This window comes from Dendrobates tinctorius, unplaced genomic scaffold, assembly GCF_039654945.1.
Source record: "Dendrobates tinctorius isolate UK_male_01 unplaced genomic scaffold, ASM3965494v1 ptg000057l, whole genome shotgun sequence".
Lineage (NCBI taxonomy): Eukaryota > Metazoa > Chordata > Amphibia > Anura > Dendrobatidae > Dendrobates > Dendrobates tinctorius.
Window position 1 is genome coordinate 29,062,011 of NW_027361725.1, and position 22,827 is coordinate 29,084,837.

Here is a 22,827-nt window from a genome sequence, read left to right on the forward strand (position 1 = left end):
TGATGACATCCACAGTCACCTTCCGGAAAGGCTCATCAATGATGGGCAATGGCACCAGTGGGGCTATAAGGCGCCACCCCGTCTTCCCCACTCTCTGACAGATGTCACACAAACTGCAGTAGGCAGCCACATCGTTCCCCATTTTAGGCCAGTAGAAATGCTGGCCTAGCCTGGCCTTGGTATTAGCAATCCCTAAGTGTCCGACAATCAGAACCTCATGTGCGATCTGCAACAAATCCACCCAGAACGAATAGGGTACCACTAACTGTCGGTCCCTAGGTCACGCCTCCGGCAACTCTTCCTGAGCCTTGCAGCTACCTGCTCCCCACCTCTCCCTCCAGAGCACACTATCTCATCACACCTGAGGGCATTCTCACACCTTCTTGTGTCTTCTGGCTCCATCTCATCTTCGCGCGTTGCATGTGTCCTGTCAGCATAGGAGTGACTCTCAGCTCCCACTTCCCCCCTTGACATAGAGGGAATAGGCAACACACTTACAACATTACTAGCAGTAGAGAAATCTAGACACAGTGGGGGACCAGAACTTGAGGTCTCAGTAGCCACATACTGTGACACTAGCCGCCCCAAATCTGTCCTAAGTAAAACATTTGCGGGAATATTTGCCGACACTCCCACCTCTCTCATTCCCCTCCCGGTGCCCCAGTCCAGATGAACCCTGGTGACAGGCAGCACCAGTTTGAGGCCTCCAATTGTGGAGATAGCAAGGGATTTTTGGGTATCAAGTCCAGGGGGGACACCATCTCAGGCCGCACGAGGGTCATCTCAGCGCCGGTGTCCTGCAGTCCCATAGCAGTGGTGTGGTTTGCGGTGATGGGCTGGTAATTGTCATGGGACCTCCCACCACCTCCACCCACACACATCACAGGGAATGGCTTTGGGGATGAGGACAGGGCCTTGGGGCGCTGGGGACACATGGCCCTGAAGTGTTCAGGTTGGTTGCATAGGTGACACCTCCTGGATTCTGCCCATGGCCTGAAGAGGGAAACAGAAGGGGGAACCCCTTGCATTCTAGGGGCTGGGGAAACAGGGGCAGGATGAGTTTTACCCCCTCTCCAGGTGTTGTGGGCAACCCGCTTGGCTTCAGGGGCCTAGTTATTGACATAGTCATCTGCCAGGGCGGCTATAGCAGCTACCCCTGTGGTTTCCGGTCATGGAGGTACTGCTGAAGATCCTCTGAGCAGTTCCACAAGAATTGCTCTGTGACAAATGCTTCCTGGATCTCCTGGCCAGTGGTGAGCTCTGCAGCTCTCATAAGGGCCGCATGTGGTCGGCCCATGTGTCCTTGGGGCCTTTTTGCAAGCTCCGGAACTTACTGCGGTAAGACTCCGGATTGAAGTTGAACTGCTGGATCAGGGCCTGATTGATGCTCTCATAGTCCTGTTCTGCCCCTGCAGGTAAGTCCCTCAAAATTTCCTGAGACTTACCCCTCAAACAGGGGGTCAGGTACTTGGCCCACTAATCCGAGGCCAGATGGTGCTGTTGGCAGGTCCGCTCTAAGGCCCGCAGAAAGGAGTCCAGGTTTCCGTCCTTCTCAAGCAAGGGGAAGTTCTCGGCTTGGACCTTGGCTGTCTTGGGTTCCAGAGGTGCTGTGGTGGGCGGTAAGAGACCCTGCCAAGCCAATTCCAACTGATGTTCTTGCTTTGCTTGGCCTTCTGCTGCCTCATGCTCCCACTCTGCTTGTGCCGCCTCTTGATCTGCCTTGCGCTCTTCTGTTTTCAGGAGGGCTGCGTAGGCTTCCTCGCGCCTTGCCTCAAGACTCGCCAGGGCAGCTTGAAAGAGGGCCTCAGGTCTGAGCTGTCTGGAACGGCATTATGGGCTAGCTCCGCAGATATCATTCTTTCTGACTTTGAGTGCTTGCAGCCAGTCTTTTCAGCCTTCGGTCATGGACAGAGTGGCAACCCGAACACCCATACACCTACAGTACTTTACACTCGGACTGTCTAGTGCTGAGCTGATCTTAAGACCCCAGCAGCAAAAGCTACCGCTGTTAGTCCTTAGTGTCTGGGAGTTGGGATCCCACGCTCACTATTATTTCGATCCCACTGCTCTGCCACCAGTTTGTGACAGATTGCACAGGGGAAGGGGGTGTCGACTTCGCTCACATCGTGGGAGGGGAGAGAAGGACATAGCAGAGGTCAGCTGTCTGGTGCCACCACTTGCCCCAGGTCAGTCAGGGAACTGCACCGAGGGCAAACAATCGCAGGAAAGGCTTCTCTTATAGGTATGAGTTATTGAGACGCTCCCAGTGAGGGGGGATATACATCACCAGGCCAGGCTGGGGATGGATATATATATATATATATATATATATATATATATATATATATATATTTTTTTTTATATATATATATATATATATACCTCCTGGACATCACTGCCAGGGTTCCTCACTAACACACTACGTTATTCTGCCACCAGTTCCTCTTTCGAAATAAGCTCCGTCTGATAACAGGCTTATATCAGGTCAGACACCAACCCAGGTAGTAGTGTATAATATAATCAACCGAGCGTGCGAATGTGGGGGTTTGTGTATCGAGATAAAAGAGCATCCCAATTTTATATTTAATCGCCGAAAAGGCGCACTAGAAACATACAGGTATATATACAGTCATATGTTAAAGTTTGGGCACCCCTATTAATGTTAACCTTTTTCCTTTAGAACAATTTTGGTTTTTGCAACAGCTATTTCAGTTTCATATATCTAATAACTGATGGACTCAGTTATATTTCTGGATTCAAATGAGGTTTATTGTACTAACAGAAAATGTGCAATCTGCATTTAAACAAAATTTGACTGGTGCAAAAGTATGGGCACCTCAACATAAAAGTGACATTAATATTTCGTAGATCCTCCTTTTGCAAAAATAACAGCCTCTAGTCGCTTCCTGTAGCTATTAATGAGTTCCTGGATCCTGGATGAAGGCATTTGTGACCATTCCTGTTTACAAAACAATTCCAGTTCAGTTAAGTTTGATGGTCGCCGAGCATGGACAGCCCGCTTCAAATCATCCCACAGATGTTCAATGATATTCAGGTCTGGGGACTGGGATGGCCATTCCAGAACATTGTAATTGTTCCTCTGCATGAATGCCTGAGTAGATTTGGAGCGGTGTTTTGGATCATTGTCTTGCTGAAATATCCATCCCCTGCGTAACTTCAACTTCGTCACTGATTCTTGCACATTATTGTCAAGAATCTGCTGATACTGAGTTGAATCCATGCGACCCTCAACTTTAACAAGATTCCCGGTGCCGGCATTGGCCACACAGCCCCAAAGCATGATGGAACCTCCACCAAATTTTACTGTGGGTAGCAAGTGTTTTTCTTTGAATGCTGTGTTTTTTAGCCTCCATGCATAACGCCTTTTTGTATGACCAAACAACTCAATCTTTGTTTCATCAGTCCACAGGACCTTCTTCCAAAATGTAACTGGCCTGTCCAAATGTGCTTTTGCATACCTCAGGCGACTCTGTTTGTAGCGTGCTTGCAGAAACGGCTTCTTTCGCATCACTCTCCCATACAGCTTCTCCTTGTGCAAAGTGCGCTGTATTGTTGACCGATGCACAGTGACACCATCTGCAGCAAGATGATGCTGCAGGTCTTTGGAGGTGGTCTGTGGATTGTCCTTGACTGTTCTCACCATTCTTCTTCTCTGCCTTTCTGATATTTTTCTTGGCCTGCCACTTCTGGGCTTAACAAGAACTGTACCTGTGTTCTTCCATTTCCTTACTATGTTCCTCACAGTGGAAACTGACAGGTTAAATCTCTGAGACAACTTTTTGTATCCTTCCCCTGAAAAGCTATGTTGAATAATCTTTGTTTTCAGATCATTTGAGAGTTGTTTTGAGGAGCCCATGATGCCACTCTTCATAGGAGAATCAAATAGGAGAACTACTTGCAAGTGGCCACCTTAAATACCTTTTCTCATGATTTGATACACCTGGCTATGAAGTTCAAAGCTCAATGAGGTTACAAAACCAATTTAGTGCTTCAGGAAGTCAGTAAAAAGTAGTTAGGAGTGTTCAAATCAAGAAAATGATAAGGGTGCACATACTTTTGCACCGGTCAAATTTTGTTTAAATGCAGATTGCACATTTTCTGTTAGTACAATAATCCTCATTTGAATCCAGAAATATAACTGAGTCCATCAGTTATTAGATATATGAAACTGAAATAGCTGTGGCAAAAAACAAAATTGTTATAAAGAAAAAAGGTTAACATTAATAGGGGTGCCCAAACTTTAACATATGACTGTACAAGAACAAATATACAAGTTTAGTCAGGAATGCAGTACAAAGGTAGGGTACAGATAGGTTGCAATTACCATGTTATGTAGCACTCTCTCTCTCCTTTTCCAGACCGCAGTTGCTCTTTAAATTTCATCCACATACCGGCTGCAGCGGATCCGTCCACAAAACGGATCCAGTGACATCCGTTTGACCCAAGACGGAAACGGATCCATTTTTTACCGCTCTGGTGGATTTTGACTGACATAAAAAGACAGAAATGTGAAACAGGCCTAAGAGGGCCAGGTACAGAATTTAACTGTACAAGCTGTGTGAGATTATCTGAGGGCACACTCACAGGTTTAGAGTTTATGAAGGGAAGGATACCTGGATTCAACCACCTGAATGCCCCCCGTCCTGTGAGTGAATGGGGAAATTTAGTGGGATTTTTATGTACCCAGTGCCGGATCAAGATTATCTCTACATACATAACTTTTATACCAGCATCCCACCCTTCAAGTCCGTTTCTGCGTGAGCTACACCGCAAAATTCAGAGAGGCCTCCCTAAGACACAACTTGGTCTGCTGCTCAGAAATGGTGCCCAATATAGCTACAACATGCTGGTGGTCAAGTACAAGAACAAGATGGATGTCCTTTTTTTGACCACCATACATGGTGATAGCAGCACCGCCACCACTGTATGAGGTATCTCTACACAGGTCTACAAACCAAACTGTGTACTGGAGTACAACATGATCATGGGGAAGTTAATCTCTGATAAAGTCCTCCAGCCATGCAGTTCCATAAGAAAAGCCAAAGGGTGATACAAGAAGCTGGCCATGCACATCATACAGAAAGTAATGTACAACAATTTTGTGCTATCATGATGTGCAAGCCAGACCGATACAGTTGTGCTCAAATGTTTACATACCCCGGCACAATTTTTGCTTTCTTGGCCTTTTTTCAGAGAATATTAATGCTAACACCAAAACTTTTTCTTCACTGATGGTTAGTGGTTGAGTGAAGCCATTTATTGACAAACTACTGTGTTTTCTCTTTTTAAAAATACTGGTAAATATGAGCACTTGCACTTTGTGATATTAATGTTTGTTTGTCTTGGTTATACATAGGCTGCTAATTTTAGGCAAACTTATCAAAGGTTATGTTTTAATTATCCCTAGCCCTGCTATGATTTTGTTTTTTACTTTTACAGTAAGGCCCATCAGGGGATCTCAAAATGCAATACAACGCCTGCAGACCATTGCATCAAAGTCTGCATTCCAAAACATCACTCATTCCATTCCGAGCCCTGCCATGCACCCAAACAGTAGTTTTCCTCCACATATGGCATATCAACATACTCAGGAGAAATTGCAAAACAGATTTTGGGGTCAATTTTCTCTTGTCACTCTTGTGAAAATAAAAAAATGGAGCTAAAATAACATTTCTGTGGGAAAACTGTGATTTTTTTTTTATTTTAATTTTCACGACTCAACATTATGATTTTCTGTGAAGCACCTGTGGGTTCAAGCTGCTTACCACATATCTAGATAAATTCCTGGGGGTTATAGTTTCAAAAATGTGGTCACTTGGAGGTTATTTCCACTGTGTTGGCACATCAGGGGATTTCCAAATGTGACATGGTGTCGGCTCTCTATTTCAGCCAATATTGTGTTCAAAAAGTCGAACGGTGCTCCTTCCCTTCCAAGCCCTGTTCTGCGCCCAAATAGTGGTTCTCCTCCACATATGGAGTATCAGCGTACTCAGCAGAAATTACAAAACAATTTTTGCAGACTATTTTTTCCTGAAACCCTTGTGAAAATAAAAACATTGGAGTTAAAAGATCATTTTTATGGAAAGAATTGGATTTTTTTATTTTCACAGCTCTATGTTGTAAACTATTGTGAAGCACCTGGGAAAGTCAAAGTACTCACCACACATCTAGACAAGTTCTTTGAGGAGTCTAGTTTCCAAAATGGGGTCACTTGTGACAGGTTTCCACTGTTTAGGCACATCAGCGGCTCTCCATATGCAAAATGGCATCCGCTCTTGATTCCAGCCAAATTTACATTCGGAAAGTCAAACAATGCTCCTTCCCTTACGAGCCCTGCTGTGCACCCAAACAGTGGTTTTCCCCTCATATGGGTTATCAGCATGCTGAGGATTGCATAACAAATTTGGGGTTCATCTTCTCCTGTTACCCTTGTTCATTTTTTCCTTCCACATTGCTTCAGTTCCTGTGAAGCACCTGAAAGGTGAATGAACTTCTTGAATATGGTTTTGAAGACCTTGGGGGTGCAGTTTTTGAATTGTGACACTTTGGGGTATTTTCTGTCATATAAGCCCCTTCAAATGTGATATGGTCTCTAAAAAAATAGTTTTGTAAATTTTGTTGGAAAAATGAGAAATTGCTGGTCAAATTTTAACCCTTACAACTTGCGGACAAAAAAACAATTTATGTTTCAAAACTCATGATGTAAAACAGCCATGTGGGAAATGGTATTTATTAATTATTTTGTGCAACATATCTCTCTGATTTAAGGGCATAACAATTCAAAGTTTGAAAATTGCTAAATTTTCTACATTTTTACCAAATTTCTGATTTTTTTTCACAAATAAACACAAGTCATGAATTACAATATGTCACGAAATAACAATCTCAGAATCATAACCAGTGGGATCCGTTGAAGTGTTTCAGAGTTGTTGCCTCATAAAATGACACTGGTCAGAATTGTAATTTTTGGCCTGGTCATGAAGGAGAAAATAGCCTTGTGGGGTAAAGGGTTTAAAAAAAGGTAGAAAAAAAATTTAAGCAGTGAAAAAAGTAAAAATCAAATATACTTGTCTAGAAATTAAATACCTTTTTGAACCAACTATTACCAGTATTAGGTATTAAGTTAGAATTTCTTTGCCTCTACTACTCCATCCCAATAATTTTGTTCCAGATTAACAAATAGTTCTGAAACTTACTCTGACTTTATTGTTACTTTTGGCTGTTATTCCTCCAGAATATTTGTGAGTAAATTGACAAAGGTGTGTTACCCATCCCTTAGTCAAATCTGTAGGAGGACTAATAGGGGAGCTGCATGACAAAAAGATGAAAGAAAAGTGGCTCCATTATGATTCTTTTACTAATATGGAAAGACATGTTAGGCGGGAATCATTCATTTTACTATCAGATTAAAGGAATGATGAGGGGAAAATTGTCGATTACAGGAACTGAGGGGGCAGTATATGACACCGAGATTCTCTCTTTGGCATTTTTTTAATTATCCATACAGGGATAAATCAAATTCATCACATACACACGTGGTCAAAATTGTTGGTACTAGAGATGAGCGACTTTGCCTTTTTTAGGGTCGAGTCGGGTTTCATGAAACCCGACTTTTGCAAAAGTCGGCTTGAATGAAATCGGACGACTATAGGGAAAAGTCAGAGGCCGACTGGAACACGAAACCCAATGCAAGTCAAAGTCGGCAGGGAGTGGAGGACAGTAAACACACCTACAGTGCCCATTTCAATGCCAAAAACATCAATTCTTATTACTGAAGCTTGTCAACCTTAATTTACTTCATAATAATAGTAACGCATTGAAAACTGGGGGTTATTTGGCTAAAGTTGTGGGGGGGTAGGGCTGGCTCCAGGTTTTTGTGTGCCCTAGACCAAAGAGTGTCAGTGCGCCCCTTTAAAACATACCACAACTCATGATGCTCCGATACGGCACAGAAATATAGGTATAGTACAATGACAAATACTTCACTGCTTACATGACATGACTGATCTATTTTAAATTGTACAATAGCTCAAAAACAGGACAGTATATTACTCCATTCAGTATTATGGCCACCACATTGTGCGCCATACAGAATAATGAGCCCCATATATTTCTCCATACAGAATAATTGGTCACTCACATATAATGTTCCATACAGTATATGATGAGCTCCACATAATGCTCCAGTATATGATGGGCCTCATGGATGATGCTCCAGTGTATGATGGGCCCTAATAATGCTCCATATAGAATGGGCTCCATTTCTAATGCTCCAGTGTATAATGGGCCCCGTAAATGCTGCTCCAGTGTCTGATGTCCCCAATCTGGAATGCTCCAGTATATGATGGGCCTCATGGATGATGCTCCAGTGTATGATGGGCCCTAATAATGCTCCACATATAATGGGCCCCATTTCTAATGCTCCAGTGTATCATGTGCCCCATAGATGCTGCTCCAGTGTCTGATCTGCCCCATTTGTAATGCTCCAATATATGATGGGCCACAGGGATGATGCTCCAGTGTATGATGGGCCCAAATAATGCTCCATATATAATGGGCCCCATTTCTAATGCTCCAGTGTATAATGGGCCCCGTAATTGCTGCTTCAGTGTCTGATGTCCCCCATTTGGAATGCTCCAGTATATGATGGGCCCCATTTTTAATTAACCCAGGCATGGTATGTGAAAAGAGCTCCATGGAGTAATCTGAAGTGTGTGCTGCCGCATCCTTCACTTTTGGGGTGGGTGAAGGACACAAGGAAAGGGGTTGCTCCTGACCAGAAGCCTGCACTTACGACTCAGTGCTTGCATTTTTTTAAACTTCAGAAGAGGAGGCAATAGAGCTGGAGGCTGTTACAGCAATGTAAGCCAAAAACAGAACAGTTCCCGATGCTCCGGCTTTGAAAGCAGTCTACCTACTCCCAGAAAACGGAGCCTTACAGGCCTTCCAGAGCTACACCATGATGCAGGCTCAACACCTCCTGCCTTAGCTGCTATTGTGTTTTTGGCAATACCAGCAGATGCACCACCACCACCATCAGTACTAGGTGGCCCCCCACTCCCACGTCCGCATCCTCTTCCACCATACTTCCTCATGTTTTGGAAAATGGACCCAAAATACCAGCAGATATATGCTACTGTATCAGAAGCGTACAGCTCTATACAGTCTAGGGATAACAGTAAATCTCCGTATATATTTAATGAGTCATACACAAACGCTCACAGGCTCAGTATGGATTACCCAATAAACTAAAAAGTTGAAAAAGGGTACAGTATCACCAGATACAAGGTATATATAGTATAGTGTAAACATTCTGAATCTCCGTATACATTTCAGGAGGCAGACACAAACGCTCTCAGGCCCAGTATGGATTACAGAAGAATATGAAAAGCTGTAAATGGGTAATGTAACTCAAGCGTACAGCTGTATACAGTGTTGGGGTAATCTTAAAGCTAATAGTATATTGCCGGAGTAACAGACAGACGTTCACAGGCTCATTATGGATTACACCAGAATCTAAATAGCTAAAAAGGTTACTGTATCAGAAGCGTACAGCTGTATACAGTGTTGGCCAAATTTGAAATCTCTGTATATATTTCCGGAGTCACCCTCAGACGCTCACTCAGTCTGGGTTTGACCATAATAAAAAATGTTGTAAAAAAGGTACTGGATAACAAGATAGCAAGTATATATATTATAGGATACAACTGAAATCTCCGAATACATAGTCCCGTAGTCACTCTCAGACGCTTACCCAGTATAGATTTGACCGTAATACTAAATGTCGAACAAAGGTACTGTATAACAAGGTACAAGCTGTATTGAGTATAGGGTAAAAATTGGTATCTCCGATACACTGTATATATAGAAGGCGTAAACCACACACGCTCACTCACTATGGATGATACCGTAACACAAAGTTTTGAACAAAGGTACTGTATCAGCACATACCAGGTGTATCCAGTCTAGGGGTAATTGTAAATTTCCGTCTATACTTCTGGAGTCAGACACAGACACTCACAGGCTCACTATGTATTACACCAGAATTTAAAAAGTAGAAAAAGGGAAAGGTAGACGAAGCGTACAACAGTATACAGTGTTGTGGTACTTTAAAATCTTTGTATATATTTCAATCTCAGTAAGCTTTTCCAGACTCTCCGCTACTGGAAACTACATGGATACAAGTACAGTCAGAAAGTCGAGTGTTAGCAGAAATTGGGAATTACTCATCGCGGGAAAACTTCCCGGTAGAAGTTGCAGAGGCGATGCAGACCCTCAATTACTGTGTCTGTGGAGACAGCAAAAACGGTTCTTTGTGAGGAAAGGATTGCTTTATCGCAGTAGCGTGGATCACATCACCATTACTCGTCTCCATCAAATTGTGATCACAGGGAGAGATGTAGACATGGTCCTCACTGCCTATTATGATGTGTCTGGTCATTTTGGAGTGCAAAAGACAGAAGCCACAGGCCGTAGGCGATTCTATTGTATTGGCATGAGAGGAGACATTGAAAAATGGTGGCAGTAATGTCACACGTCTGTGACTATCACAACTGTGAAAGGTGATCATAAAGCACCACTGCATCCGCTTGTAAGTTGACGTCCATTACAAATGGTAGCCATTGATCATCTGAAGGTAGAGGCCAGCAGGACAGGCCATAGCTACATCTTAACCATCATCGATCAATACACCAAATTTCTAGTGGCTGTCCCTGTGAAGGATTTAACTGCCCACACTACACAGCGGTGGAGCAGGGAGAGGTAAGTATTGCAACTTGCAAGTGCTGTGGCCATGACCAAGCAGGGGGGGCACACTCGTGGTCGACGGTACTGGCACAGGGCCTTTCATTATACACTGGTGTGTCTGACGGCGAGTGGGCCCCCCCACCATCAGAGACACTGTATTGGGGCCCTGTGCCAGTGACGTTAGCCATCAGTGGGCCCATCCACCTGTTCAGAGCACTGGCACTTGCCCGGGTGTGACAGGTGTTGACCCCAGCCATTGGGGGGTGGGTGGGCAGTCCAGTTAGGGAGGTTTAAAAAACGGCATATGTTGATGTGTTGGTTGATGTGTTGGCTGGACATTCAGCTGCTGCAAAGGGCGGAATTGGGCAAGTCCGAGGAAGAGGAGGACAAAAGCGAGGCAGTTTTCTGGCAACCTATGTGTCATCAGGGGAAGGTGGGACAAAATCCTTTGAAACCCATGCATGGTTCATTTTAATGAAGGTTAGATCATCAACATTTTGGGTCAACAGATGGGTCCTTTTTTCTGTCAGGATTGATCCAGCAGCACTGAAGACTCAGATAACACACTAGTAGCAGGGCAAGCGAGCTCCTCTAAGGCATATTGTACCAATTCAGGCCAGGTGTCCAGTTTAGAGGCCCAATATTCAAAGGGGAATGACCTGTGAGGGAGAACATCGATATGGGAGGAGAAGTAGTTTGTAACCATAGTTGACAACTGCTGTCTCCTGTCACTTTTAATCGATGCAGTATTAGCAGTCATGTGAGCGGTACTTGAGAAATCATTCCACAACATGGTCATTAAACCCCTGTCTCCAACGCCACTTCGGCTGTGTGCACCACTAACACCTCTTCCATTGTGCTCACTACGGCTCGTGGGAGAACCAGCACCGCTGCTGTGTGCTGGGAAAGCCTCAAACAAATGGTTTACCAGAGTTGTTTGTTTGTTAGCCAATATTATCTCTAGGTTCTCCTGTGGCATGATGTTGTGTAATTTGCCTTTGTAGTAGGATCGAGGATGCTGGCCAGCCAGTAGTCGTCATCCCTCATCATTTTGGCAATGCGGGGGTCCCTTTTTAGGATCCGCAAGGCATAATTGCACATGTGGGCCAATGTTCCAGGTGTCAATGCTGCACTGCCACTGCTGGGTGGAGGAGCACTTTCTGGTAAATCCACATCCCTACAGTCACGCACAAACACTGTACCTGACCTTGGAATGCCAACATTTTCTCTTGCCCCCTGTGAAGCATCCTCCTGCCCAAAATAATCATCCCCCTCATCCTCCTCCTCCTCCTCCTCTTCTTCCTCCACCTCGTCCAGGACAGTTCCCTGACCAGACAATGGCTGACTGTCAGCAAGGCTTCCTTCTTCCTCCTGTTCCTCCTCCTCTGCTGCAGACGCCAGATACTTAATGTGCGTCAAACTTTGCATGAGCAGACGCATAAGTGGAATGCTCATGCTTATGATGGTGTCGTCTGCGCTTACCAGCTGTGTGCATTCCTCAAAACACTGACGGATTTTAAAGAGGTCTTTCAGCTTTGACCACTGCACACTCGCCAATTCCATGTCTTCCCTCAAACTGCCTGGCCATGTCTCCTCCCACAAATGCATTACAGCCTGCCTCTGTTCGCACAGCCTCTCAACTATGTGCAGGGTGGAGTTCCACCTTGTTGCAACGTCTATGATTAGGCGGTGCTTGGGGAGGTGGAGCAATCGCTGCAGCTTCTGCATACGAGTGGAGTGGACGTTTGAGCGACAGATGTGCGAGCACAGTCTTCGCACCTTATGTAGCAGGGATGTTTACTCCGGATAATTATTAAGGAAGCACTGCACCACCAGGGTCAAAGTGTGAGCCAGGCAAGGTGTGTGTGTGAGTTTTGCACGGGCTATGGCTGTCACAAAATTACGGCCGTTATCACTGACTACCTTACCTGGCTCAAGATGTACACTGATCAGCCATGACTCAGTTTGTCGCTGCAAGTAGTCGGCCAGTACCTCCGCGGTGTGTCTGTTGTTGCCCAAAGACATCATCTTTAACACAGCTTGCTGATGTTTACTACTAGCTGTTCGATGGGACACCTCGTGTGCAACACTGCCAGCTGCGGATGGAGTGCTCGTGCGACTGCGCTCTGTGGACGAGCTTTTGCTGATAGAGGAGGAGGGTCGAAAGCCTACAGCCAACTGTTTCCTATACCATGGGCTAGGCAGCACTGTTCCACCTCCACTGTCCCCTGTGGAGCCTGCATCCACCACATTAACCCAGTGTGCAGTGATGGACATGTAAAGGCCCTGGCCATGCCTACTGGTCCATGCATCTGTTGTGAGGTGCACCTTTCCACCCATTGACTGTTTTAGTGCATGGACAATGTGGTCTTTCACATGCCGGTGGAGGGCAGGGATGGCTTTTCGAGAAAAGAAGTGCCGACTGTGTAGGTCATAGCGTGGGACAGCGTAGGCCATGAGCTCGCAGAAAGCTTCGCTTTCAACCAAATGGTAGGGCATCATCTCTAACGAGATTAGTTTGGCAATGTAGGCGTTCAAACACAGTGTACGCGGATGAGAGGATGAGTACTTTCTTGTCCTACTCAGAGTGTCTGGTAGGGTGAGCTGGACTGGAGAGCTGCATATGGGGGAAGTAGCGGTGGACCGGACGGAGTGAGAGGGGGTTGGAGATGGTATTGGTGGTGATGGCCTAGATTCAGTGTTGTGTTGCAAAACCATTGTGATTCCCTGAGTGCTTTGGCCTTGCGACGACACCTCCACATTTAGTGCTGGTGGTGTGCTTAATGGTGGCGGTGGTCTTACAGTGGGGGAAGCAATGGAGCGCTGCTGGCTACCTTCAGTCGGAGCAGGTGCACATGTGCTACCTGAGGTTTTGTAGTCCATCCACGCTTGCAAGTGCATGTTGATTAAATGTCTAAGCATGCAACTGGTATTCAAATTTCTGAGTTGTTTACCTCGGCTAAAGGTCCTTCCGCACTTCTTACATGTAACCTTTGTCTCATCAGTAGAATTTGGGACAAAGAAGTGCCACACTGCACTCTTCCTACTATGGTATACATTTTCTGGTCTTGCACTCTGTGCTAAGTTGACCGTCTGGCCAAGCTGTCCTGTAACTCTTTTAGTTTTTGGTCCACGTTTTTGGACAGCTACGGGCCTGCCAGATAACCACTGCTGCGATGTCAATGCCTGCTGCGGATCCTTCTCCTTATCTGAACTATTGCCAGTGCCACCCTCAATGGATGCCAATTCGGGTCAAGAACTGGGTCATCCATCACCTCCTCTTCAAAGTCATCTGCACCTTCCTCTTTACCTTCCTCTGTGTCACCGTGTAAGGTGGTATGGTATGCGGGAAGGGGCACCTGGATTTCATCAGGGTCAGATTCTGGCTCAATAGACTGCGAGGGCAATGTAGTGCTCTGGGTCAATGTACCAGCAGAATCATCTAGCAGTGGCTGTGCATCAGTGCACTCCATGTCAGATTCATCTTGGACTGGGGAATTCAGGATTTGAATGGATAACCCAGGCATGGTATGTGAAAAGAGCTCCATAGAGTAATCTGAAGTGTGCGCTGCCGCATCCTTAACTTTTGGTGGGGGTGAAGGACACAAGGAAAGGTGTTTTTCCTGACCAAAACCCTGCACTGACGACTCCGTGCTTGCAGGTTTCGAACGTTCAGAAGAGGAGGCAATAGAGTCAGCAATGTATGCCAAAACCTTTTCCTGATGCTCCGGCTTTAAAAGCGGTTTTCCTACTCCAAGAAAAGGTAACCTTACAGGCCTTCTTGGGCCAGACGATGACGCAAGCTCAGCACCTCCTGCTTTAGCTGCTATTGTCCTTTTGCCAGAACCAGCCGATGCACCACCACCATCAGTACCAGCTGCGCCCCCTTGCCCACGTCCGCGACCTCTTCCACCATACTTCCTCATGTTTGGGAAAATGTAACAAAAATACCAGCAGAGAGATGGTGCTGTATGAGGAGCGTCCACCTGAGTAAGGTGTATTAAAAAAATTAAATCTACGTATATATTTTGTTAGTCACAGACACTCTCACAGTATGTATTTGACCGTAATCCAACAAGCAGATATACGGGACTGTATCAGAAGTGTACAGCTGTATACGTTTTTTGTGCAGCTAACAATATCCATATATGTATTTATGGAGTGTCACACACACACGCTGACTCTGTATAGTAGATATACAGTACTGTTTGAGAATCGGACAGCTCTATACGGTGTGTGTATGGAAAATTGTCAGTCTCCTTCTAGTTTTATACGGACTGACACACGCTGTCTCTGTCTAGTTTTGACCGTCATCAAACAGCAGATATACGAAACTGTTTGAAAAGCGGACAGCTCTCTAAGGTGTAGGTCTGGAAAAATGGAAAATCTCGGCTTGTTTTTCCAGAGTCACACACAGATAGCTTCTATTTGTCCGTGATACAAGGCGGTACACGTTAGTGTGTGAGGAGCCTTACACCGCTATACGGTGTCTGTATGGAAAATTGTCAATCTCCGTCTATTTGTATATGGACTGATACACGCTGTCTCTGTCTAGTTTTGACCGTCATCAAAAAGCAGATATACGAAACTGTTTGAAAAGCGGACAGCTCTATAAGGTGTAGGGCTGGAAAAATGGAAAATCTCCTCGGCTTGTTTTTCCAGAGTCACACACAGCTTCTATTTGTCCGTGCTACCAACCGGTACACGGTAGTGTGTGAGGAGCGTACACCGCTATACGGTGTGTGAAAAAATGATCGCTCAGTAAGTCACCAGAACAAAATAATAAAAGTTGGAGTGCTTTGAAAAAAGTAGTTTGAACAGCAGTGTGCACACAGCAATGCAGCTAGCAGGTAGCCTTAAAAGGCAGCCTAATCACCACCAGTGCTGCTGCACACAACAAAAATCCTCCCCTTTCACTGCACACTAACTGTACAGTGAAAAGCGCTATCAGCAGAAGCAGCCAATCACTTCAATGCCCTTCTCTAAGATGGTGGTGGACGCTGCCCATGTCATCGCGTTGCCCACAGTGTGCGTCCTCCATCATTGGCTGAGAAAAGGCGCTGGAAGCATTATTTGAAACGCGACTTTGGCGCTCTGATCGGTGACCTCATAGCCGACCTCACGCTATGGTCGGGTTTCTATCGGCGAAACCCGACTTTAGCTAAAGTCGGCTATTTTTAATTTGACCAACCCATTTCACTCAACTCTCGTTGGTACCCCTCGTTTAGTGACAGGAAAGCCCACAATGGCCACAGAAATAACTTGAATCTGACAAAAGTAATAATAAATCAAAAATCTATGAAAATGAACAAATGAAAGTCAGACATTGCTTTTCAACCATGCTTCCACAGAATTTTTAAAAAAATAAAACTCATGAAATGATGGTTCCCTTAACTTAATATTTTGTTGCACAACCTTTTGAGGCAATCACTGCAATCAAACGATTCCTGTAACTGTCAATGAGACTTCTGCACCTCTCGACAGGTATTTTGGCCAACATGGGTAAATTGGTATAATGAGCAATGATACTTGGTGTGCTCTTTTGCTTTGAATGTGAGCAGCACCGGCTATTGTAAAAACAGGGGGGAGTGTCCCAGGAAGAAGAGGCGACCCCATAACAGCAAAGAGGCAAGGAGTGATCAAAAGACACCAGGTTTTATTTTTCTCTGTCACATTTATTTCACTCCTTGCACCATAGGATTGTTTTAAGCCAGTGCATTTATCTTTTAAAGCTTTACAAGTCAATCCGCATTACACCCACCTACCTATGTATGTATGTATTGTTGTCTGGTGCAAACCCGAACAATCGTTTACAAGACACAATTGACACTACTTTCCTTTACCACATGGAAGCTTAAATGGGTCATCCCCTTTCGGAAAATCCTGGTTCCAGTAACCATATTTTCATTAGGGTTCGGGTTCTGGTGGAAGTTCGGGTACTGTTCTGGAACCTGAACCGAAGATTTTAAAAAGTTTGAGTCCGGTACCAGAACATGAACTTCCACCGGTTTTCCCTTCCCTATTTGGCACCCATATGACTGCATTGTTTGCTAGTGCTGCTTTCAATTCTCTTTTTTTTTCTATGTATGGGGACCGCAATTTTCTAGAATGTGACAACCCCTTTAAATTTAGTGCCTTAGCCCTGTATGAAGCTACTCTAACCGTAATAGATTGGCTTCTCTGTAACTCGCCCCTGACACCAATAACCTGCCATTCCAATAGCTGCTCCATACATGTAAGGCTAGTTTCACACTAGTGTTTCACTGACCTGCGTCGGTCTGCGCATGGCCACCGCTAATCTCCGCCCCGGCCACGCCTCCTCACAGGCGCTCCACCTATGGGCGCATGACACTGCATACGAAGTGCGTACGCTATCTTTAGCATTGGGTACGCAGGCCGTGCGCAGGTATGCACTTACCGGTGCATGCGTCCTTTTAACGGTGCGCCGAGCGCACTAAAATGCAACACGGTGCGTTTGGCGCAGGTCAGCGCACTGTCAAAAGGACGCATGCGCCGGCAAATGAATACCTGCGCATGGCTTGCGTACCCAATGCTAAAGATAGGGTACGCAGGTCGCATGCAGCGTCTTGCACCCATAGGCGAAGCGGCCGGGGTTGGAGCTTAGCGGCGGCCGTGCGCAGACCGACGCAGGTCAGTGAAATGCAAGTGTGAAACTAGCCTAAATAGAATAAATGCCATTTATATGCGCCCCCCATATTATTATATTACAAGGCTTATAAATTAGTTTTGCAATATTTGTCGCACAAATATGAATGAAATAAGAAATAATTTATTGTATTACTATTATTTCTCACATAATGCATATACATAAATAGAATTTCTATTGGACAGAAGAAGGTCATTTTCTCCAGAGATTAACATTGCAGTCGATAAGTATCTTAGGAGATGTATTAATACCTGCAGCAACATTGGAAGTGACTTGTGCAGAGCTCTGTCTAAGTGTATAGGAGAATATTGTGTTATTCTGTCTTCATATCGTAAGCGGTGTCCATGCAGAATCCGCATGTAATTAAATAAAATGGTGTCAGTTCAATTAAAAAGAAGCCCGCAGCTCTGCACCTTGATGAAAAAATGCAGAGCAAGCTGCACAGGATGAGACAGTCAATGAAATAATTGGAAAACGCAAATCATTTTACAAAAAAGGCAAGTACTTTATTATCGGCTGAATATTATTACATTGTTGCTTTATTGTATGAAACAATTCCATATACAATATACAAAGGTGAGTATAAAATGTCCTGTGACACTGAGACTGAATGGAGCTTGACATGAAATCTATGGCACTTAACCCGATGTCTGCTGAAGGGTGAGCACTGTTGTCTGGAACAGGACGCCCTCTCTCCTGTGTTGCAGCCAAGGGATTAAATAAAGAGGGCAGAGCTGCAGCAGAAATGCTGGTGATTTTTTTGTTTGTTTTGTACCCTGGAGAAAGAGGTCGGGTTTTGAGGTGTTATACAAATATATGCTGTTCTAGAAAGTTTCTTGGCCATTAATTCCAAGCGGCGCGACCACTTGTGGGTGGAAGCGTGTGACATAGCACCATTTAACAGAGATGGACTGATGGATACACTTCAGTGCTCAGAACCTAAAGATGGAGGGAGAGAGGGTCTTGTGAAGTCTCCTAACCCTTTCACAGATTTCCATACATAGACCTACACACAGACTTGAATAGTTTAGCATATTTCATCTTGTGCATGCTTCACAAGCTGCCATTGTGTCGGAGAGCACTGTATAGGAAAGTGAGTCACAGTACGCAGCAGCTCCATTTTACATCTATACACCCCAGTGCTATAAATCCCATCCGATCATCATAACTACAGAAGTGGTATTATATTCCCAGAGCCCTTCACTTACCACAAGGCTGTATTATGACTTATTATGACTGTGCCAGAGACTGGGGGCATGTGCACATGGAGTTTTTGGAGCAGAAATCTGAATGGAAGCTCCAAATCTCAAAATTTCTCAAAAAGTTGAGTTTCTGCTCAGTGGCTATGTGCACATTGAGTATTTTTATTATGTTTTAGAACAGAGACTATGCAGAAACTCTTCAAATTCTCCTCCAAATCTCAAAACTCCTCAAAAACTTGGCAGTTTTGCTGAGTTTCTGCTCTAAAAACTATGCAAAAAGACTCCATGTGCACAAAGACTAAATAGATGTTCACACTGAGTTTTCTTCAGATTTTTTTTGCTCAGATCCTTTCCAAAATGATTCTCAAAACTGCCTAAAAAACACCTCTTCTGATTCATTTCAATGGCAAATTCTCTTTACTATTCATATAAGGAGATTTTGAAGCTTTTGTTCCTCAAAAGGTTTTGAAAAATGCCTAGTGAAAAAAAAGAAGGATCACATCAGCTTTTTTGAAGCTTTGAAGAGAAAACCTCTCCAAACTAGGCGCCGTACAATCAAAAGGTTGCAAAGAAAGTTTCAGGAAATAAATCTAAATTGCAGAAGTTTCTGCTTGAAAAACTCATGACTTTTGAACTCCTCAAAAACCTCTGTGTGAACATAGCCTAAAACATATCATGTTCTTGGCACTAAATATAGGTATTGTGTATGAAGACATAATATTATCAAGTTTGTGAGCCCTATGACTTGGACTATTCAGAGTTTTTGCAGCACAACAGATGCAGTCCATAGGAATATATAGAGCAGCTTTCATGACATTTTCATCACGCAACAAAATATCAAGAAGAACGGGGTAAAAGTAAAAAAAAGTTACAGGAAAGTTGTAAGACCGTAACCAAAGGCTGTCTATCTCTGGCATATATATATATATATATATATATATATACATATATATATATAATTTTCTTACAAAAGTAAACTGGAACAGCTGAGCCTTCGGGGGGTGGTGGAGAAAGTAATGTTCCCAAAGTAGACGTTTTCTTCGTTTTGCTGTCTATGATCCCTTCTTCCCTTCTTTTTTTCTTGGATAAAAAAATGTAGAAAGGATCAAAGACCTTTGGGAACGCCCAAATACTATATTATCACTCAGTCTTTTTCATTGCAGGGTTCACATATGATCCCGATAGGCCCATTTTCTGTAATGCAATTATTTGTCACAGTTAGAGTCAATTAGCATGACCTGTACAGGACAGTCAATTTAAAAACAGTGCATTTTACAGGCAGAAGACTTTAAATTCTAGATATCAACCCTTCCTTTTTCATGCCCTGAGATTACTACAAGAATTGATTGTCTGTTACAGTGTTGTTGAAACGCTGGCCTTCTGTGAACTTCGGAGATTAATGTGAGCACACAAATTCTATACAAGCATCCTGATCTCAGCAGGACATTTTTTTTTAAAGAACATCCAGGAAGTGTGGAGTATTTGGCAATCAATAACTAGCTGTACACAGGACTGACCTTGTAAAAAAAAAAAAACATCTGTACAATCATCGTACAACGTGAAAAAAAAAGAAAACCAAAAACATATAGGAATGGACACATGAGCACTGTGCTAGCTGAGTCATAAGGATGATTGGTAACAAGCAGCGACACCATTATGTTTACAACCTGAGATTATCTCTATGTTTGTAGGTAATATCTTCTCTAGACTTTTGATCCAGTTTAGTTACGCAACAAATCTATTATTATACAGTTTGTGCTTATATCAATGTAACTGCTATACAAAACACTTTGGGTCTTGTGCAGGCAAGAAAATAAAATCGGAGCAAATGCCCAATGCAAACCAATTTTGGAACCATAAGTCCAATGGTTGCCTTTCAAACCATGAAAGTATGCAGTGAATGCAAGCACAAGGGTACATTATGTACCCACAGATCAGGCACTGGGCTAAGTATAAAGTAAGTTGATAGCGTAATGTATCCTTATATCAGTGTTTTATACTCCATTTACATTTCGTACCACATATCTTTCTTCTTCACTACTCATATGCAAGATGTCAAGGCCAGATGTAATACAGTTCTCATTTAGCATCGTCGGTGTATCACAGAACAATGCACAATGCCCTTCTGGCACTGCAGGTGCCGCAAAAGGGGGTGACTTGATCTCTACTGAAGGTGCATTCAACAGTTAAGGTTTACGGTAGAAACAAACAGGCATATTTTCAGTGGCGGATGTGGAATATCCACAATGCAAAAATAATAATAAAAAAATTGCTTAGTCCATGCAGCCCCATTTCATGCTAGAAGAGCACATCACTATGGTACTCTGGTACTCTGATACAATAAAGAACTTTAAAGCCCACTGAGACACATACAGTACATCTATATCATGGTTTAGCTATAAAGTTGAGTCATTTGTGTAACGTGGATATTGACTATAGAGCCATTTGATCAAATTTGGCAAGTTGTGGCCCTATAGGTATACCTAGGTTACAAGCAAGGAGCACCTAAGGTGTCAGAACCATTCTAACTTTTGAATTCTGTATTTTTCTGAACAAATACTTTTTCCTTTTAGCTTTTTAAGGTTTATCGCAGTACCCCATAAAGCCTAGCTTCACACCAGAAACCTTAAAGGGGACCTATCACCAGGTCAAACGTGGCCGGATTGTACTTTAATTTTTTTTTCTGCTACTCCACTGAGTATGCCATTTTTTTGTTTTTCTAAAATCTACCATACGGTTCCAACAATATGGGAGTATTTATATAGTGCTAATTTTGATGGTCGTCCCTTGGGGATGTTGGTCACAGGGTAAAAATGTAGAGCAGCCTAAAGACACAAGAGAATCCTAAAAGCAACTTGGTAAAAATTCTAAAAATTAGTACTAAACAAAAATCTCAGGAACCAAATGGTGGATTAAAGAAAACAAGCAATCGAACAAAAAAAACCCAGAATACTCAGGGGGAAAAGGAAGAATAAAATGATTGCAAAAGTTGCCCATTTTTGCAATAGTATGTAGTAAATATCAGCATGGTTTGTTCAGTGAATGTAGCCATTTTTCGTCTTACTGAACTGTCTAACTTTTACCTGGTGACTGGTCATCTTTAAAGACGCACACAATCAACATTTTTATCCTCTTAATATATTGTAATCAACATATTATATAGCACTGTGTATCTACAACTGCTAATTTTGCCTTTCTACCGAGTTGAGTTTTCTCTTTTCTCTGCTCTATATAGGAACAGGAAGTCTCCCCTCTTTTTAACTCCTGACCCAGCTGCTGTGCTCCACCCCCTGCTGTAGACTTTGCAGTGATGTAGAATTGTAGTACTAATGATGACTCATGCAGGGAAAAAGAGACGTCTTATTTCTACACAGAGCATAGAAGGACTCAACTAACCTGTTTTTAATCATGTGATGTCCTAGACGTAATGGAAAACAGAAGAATTAACTGGGTAGAAAGGCAAAATGAGCAATTGTAAATATACAGAGATATATAATATGATGACTGGAATATATTGAGAGGATAACAATTTTGAGGGAGTGTTCTTTAAACTAGAATCGATCACTAAATAAAATCCATCTCTGGATGATGATGATGGGAGTTGTGCATTTGGGAACTGACCACTGGTATTCTATAGCTGCACCATGAGGCATCCAGACCTTCCTGTACCAAATGGAAAACATAAAGTTCATGTTTGTTTTACGATTTCAATCTAAAGCTTTTACTATGAGCGCTATATCCACTTAAATGTAAAAAAATCTATACTTTGGTATCCATTTCAAGCCTTTTAAGATTTTGAGTAGTAGACATGAAAATGATGTGGGTCAAAGCTGTGCCTGCCACAATAGGCAAGAGGTCTACATCCAAAAAACTAATTTTCCATCATCATCTCAATTACAGCCGGAGACAATTGCAAGTGAGATGTCATGTCAGACATCTAGAGGCTGCGCGTCCTTTGCAAACCAAACAGTTGAATCTTATCTTGTACTACAACTCTTAGATCAACGTATATATATATATATATATATATATATATATATATATATATATATATATTATACATTGTATATGCCCTTATCCTGAATGCATTCATAAGACGCTCAGCCAGCGCATCCTCTGGGGACCAGAATCTCCATTTATCCGCTTCCAAATAAATGTATTAATTTGTAAACAGAATCAAAAAGCATTTTG

At 43.3% G+C, this 22,827-nt stretch overlaps 1 long non-coding RNA gene across 3 annotated transcripts in view; it reads left to right on the forward strand.

Annotated features, from left to right (window-relative positions):
* Window positions 1-22,827, forward strand: part of LOC141092009 (uncharacterized) — a 142,587-nt gene that overhangs the window by 31,786 nt on the left and 87,974 nt on the right. The gene's annotated exons all lie outside the window — the stretch shown is intronic.